The sequence below is a fragment of the Miscanthus floridulus genome, chromosome 18 (assembly GCF_019320115.1).
Source record: "Miscanthus floridulus cultivar M001 chromosome 18, ASM1932011v1, whole genome shotgun sequence".
Classification (NCBI taxonomy): Eukaryota; Viridiplantae; Streptophyta; class Magnoliopsida; order Poales; family Poaceae; genus Miscanthus; species Miscanthus floridulus.
This window is the reverse complement of record NC_089597.1, coordinates 122,897,837-122,902,206: the sequence shown is the minus strand read 5'-3', so window position 1 is coordinate 122,902,206 and position 4,370 is coordinate 122,897,837. Positions and strand designations below refer to the sequence as shown.

Below are 4,370 nucleotides of genomic sequence, written 5' to 3'. Positions count from 1 at the left end.
CATCATCAGAAGTTCTGGCACAAACGTCAAAAGTCCCGACGCCTACATGAACTACAAAAACAGTGCCAAATTTAACTTTACGGATAAATAATCTTACAACCCCACTTTCTAGTGGTTTGGTGAAGACGTTGGCTCACTCCCTTGACGCTGAAATGCCTCCAAACCGTAGATCGAGTCCAAACCCTAAAATGAAGTTTGAGAGAGACAGAGAGACAAACAAATACAAGTAATCTTGAGCAAACACAACAACAAGCACACGGAACACAATGATTTATCTCAAGGTTCGGCAACCCTACAAAGGAGCTCCTACGTCCTCGTTGTTGAGGTGGCTACAAATGTCGGAGTCTCTTTCACCTCCTTGCCTCTCTCAAAGCAACCACAAAGGTCACTTGAGCTTTTCACTAAGAAATCAAGGGTAATACAAACTTCTCAAGGCTCTTTCACAAGATGGAAGCTCTTGGGCAATGCCTAGCTGGCTAGGGGCAATGCCCCAAGAGTAATAGACGCAAATTCAATCGGCTTGACGAAGAAATCAAGTGCTCAAGCTTGCCAAAGTGATTCTCTCACTTAATCCACTCTCCTTTCACTCAAAACCCTAGGGGAATTAAAGATTGGAGCAAAGAGGGGATGAGAGGGGTGCCTTTGTTGCTTGGGAGCTGTTGTTGACGAAGGTTGGTGAGCTGTGAATGAGTCCGTAACTGTTAGAAGTGAAGAGATGGCTATTTATACTCATAGTAGAAATCTAACCGTTCAGATCTACGTCGGAAGTTCCGACGTAGATCTCGGGACTTCCGACCTTAATAGAAAACACTATTCATGTAGGGTCAGAAGTCCGCACGAGCAAGTCAATGTCGGAACTCCCGACAAACGTCGGGACTTCTGACAGTCAGGACTCCCAACGTACGTCGGGACTTCCAACGTGTGCAAACAGCCGACCAGCGAAACCCTAGGTCTCAGGAGTCCCGACATGGGTCGGGACTTCCGACTATTGGGAGTTCCGACATACGTCGGGACTTTCGACGGGCGCAGATAGCTGGTCAGCAAAAACCCAGGTGTCGGGACTCCCGACTTGGGTCGGGACTTCCGACGGCCACGGTCACCGCGCAAGCTAAGTAACTGGGCGTCAGGACTTCCGGCATGAGTCGTGACTTCCGACGGTCGGGAGTTCCGGCTTACGTCGTGACTTTCGACGACCACGGTCATCGGGCAGGCTAAGTGACTGGGTGTCAGGACTTCCGGCATAAGTCGCGATTTCCGACGGTCGGGAGTTCTGGCTTATGTCGGGACTTCTGACACCAACAGTCACCGAAAAAATTCTACGTGCTCGTGGAGTGCTAGAGTGTCTCTCTTTTGATTCTAGAGTGTCTCTCTTTTGATTTTATTTTAATGCTTGAGCACTCTATCTTCCTCAGACCAACTAAGTTTGCATCCCTCTTTATAGTACGACGGATCCTAAACCCAAAAACAAAAATAAAACTTTGGAGAGCGCTTTGAGTTCGTTTGCCTTTACAACTTTAAGAATTGAGGGATATCATTTCATCTTTATCAACTCTTTGAATCTTTCATGGGACTAATAGCTGCGCCATATCTCATTAAGATCACATTAATCCATAATTTGGATGTCATCAATACACCAAAATCCACATAGGGGGCAAATACACTTTCAGCACCGCGTGTGGACGGACGGCATTGGCGGGGTGAGTCGTCCGAGAGCATCGAATCAAAGCGGCCGAGGCGCTGCACGGAACAAAGAGCAGGAAACAGAGAGGAGTCACAGACATCCGGACGTCCAAGCACTAGCACTTACGTTATAGAAGACAAGAATGTCTTAAAAATACACTAAGGAATGCGTACATCTAATTATATGTAAAATATAAAGTATCAAATGAGTGATTTTACACTTCTACTTTGTAGATCTGAACAATAAAAGTTTAGAAAAATTTACATTGCTATATTTGGATTTTTCTACAATTTATTATGTATTTTATAACTTTTTCAGCTGATATGGTAATTTTTAGAAAAAGAAACTAAAAGGCACTTTTGCATTGTGACGCCAAACTATTTTCAAACTATTTTCGATTTGGCCAGACATAGCCTCACCGTCGGTAGGTAGTGGGACAGCGAGACTCCCTAGAATCTCGTGCACCCAGGGATTCCAGGAGGTTTTCCGGAGGCGGCACGTGGCCGGCCGGCCATATGCGGCAGCAGCGCACAGCGCGGCGACGGAGCAGTAGGCCTTCACGGCGGCGCGCAGGGTTTTCTGGCGAACTGTGGCTATGTGGGAATGGGAAAAGGGTTGGAGAGCAGCAGGAGGTTATCTTAGGGCCTCTTTGGCACGGCTTATGCCGGCTCCGACTTCGGCTTCATCTATTTTGCGCAAATCGAGTTACTGTAGCGTGAAGCCGTTTTATAAGCCGGAATTAAAATGAACTAGAAGCCGAGAAAAACCAGTTTTTCTGGCTTCATCGGCTTTGGCTTCACCGGTGAAGCCGTTTTGGAAGAGCCGTGGCAAAGAGGCTTTAGTGGGGGCGCTTGCGTCAGTAAAGCAGGAATATACCCGAGCCGAGCTGCCCTCGAGCAAGCGCGTGACGGCGGCCATGGCTAGCGGCGGCGCACATGGCAACCGCAGCGTCCCAGACTCCCAGCGGTTCCCATGGTGGTAAAACAATTTCTACAAGTTGCCTGCAGCGCGCGCAGAGTCGCCGAGCTCGAGTCGGTGTCGGATTGCTCCAATTCGATGTGCTCGCGGAAACGCGTCACGCTCACGCTTGAATGCAGAGGAACTTGAGTCGGATTCGACCGGCGCGTTCTATATAGCAAGACGCACCAATTTCCCAATTCCATCCGCATCTGCTCGTCCACTGCTCTCATCCACCGACCCTACCCGCCGGCTTGCCCGCATCCGCCGCCACCATGGCCAACGAGCAAAGCGGAAGCCCCCTGAGAAGGTGGAGGCCGTTCTACGGCGCTTTCGGCGCTATCGACGACGCGATCGAGAAGGCAGGCGGCCACTCGCGCGGCGCGTTCCGGGACGTGAGGGTCCGGATCCTCCAGCTACTCCGCGGCGCCACGGACGACGGCGTGGCCGAGCAGCTCTGCGGCGCGCTGGACGACTCCATGGTGGAAGCGCTCGAGACTCTGCGGGTGGCGCCCGTCCCGCACGGCGTGCTGGCGTCCACCGACCTCGCAAGGGCCGTCGACGCCCTCGGGAACCACGGCTCGGCCCGGATCCGCAGGCTCGCGGGCGACGTCGTGCGCGGGTGGAGGGCCGCCAACGTCTCCACAACTACAGCAGTTAAGGTGATCGCTGATGGCAATGCGCGTGGACACAAGAAGTTGCACATACAGCCTGATAAGATGCTTTCCGCCGCCGAGGTACACAAGAAGCTGCACATCCCGCCGGCGAAGATGCTTCCTACCGTCCCCGTTGCTGAGGCACACAAGAAGGTATACGCTCCACCAGCGAAGATGCTGCCGACCACAGCTACTGCGTCGATACCGAACACGAGTGAGACCAAGAAGCCAGCCGTCGACGAGAGCAAGAAGATGGAGGCTACAAAACGCAAGTTGCGTGAGGGTTACGAAGAAGCCAAGAAAATCAAGCGTCAACACACCATTCAGAAGATCAACGACAAGGAGGCAGCAAAGATGTTTGAGCAAAAGCAACGAAAGATGCATCCCATCATACGAGGGAGAGGCCCAGCACCATGTAGGACCTTCACAGGCGTCAGGCGTTCGTTGCTTCCGTCTCTTCACATGATTTAGGGTCCGGTCTAGTTCTTTGATGACTATTATTAGGGTATTATTAATGTCAGTTATATCTCTGTATGTATAATGAGTTGTAATCATGGGTACTGAAAAAGAACAATTTTTGTCTTGCAGCATGTTCTAGCCAAATTGTTTGTCATGTTTGCTCCAAATGTGCTCCAATATATGTGTCTGATGACTCTATGCATAAGCAGTGTCACATGATTCTAGGCAGACACAACACAAAACAATTGACACGCTTAAAAAGGTTTGGATACAGAATTTGATAAAACAAAACTACTCATATTATATCAATTATTAATTACAATAAGCAGATTCCGTGTTTGTCAAATATAACTGAAATGGGGGTGTTTGGTTCCACCTTCTAAACTTTAGTCGTTGTCTCATCGGATGTTTGGACACATGCATGGAGTATTAAATATAGACTATTTACGAAACTAAATACACAGATTGATACTAATTTACGAAACGAATTTATTAAGCCTAATTAGTCCATAATTTGACAATGTTGTGCTACAGTAAACATGTGCTAATGATGGATTAATCAGGCTTAATAAATTCGTCTCGTGAATTACTGAGGACTTCTATAATTTGTTTTTTAT

At 48.9% G+C, this 4,370-nt stretch overlaps 1 pseudogene; it reads left to right on the top strand.

Annotated features, from left to right (window-relative positions):
* Positions 1–2,772: 2,772 nt before the first annotated feature.
* Positions 2,773–3,765, top strand: LOC136520005 (probable mediator of RNA polymerase II transcription subunit 26c; annotated as a pseudogene).
* Positions 3,766–4,370: the final 605 nt, after the last annotated feature.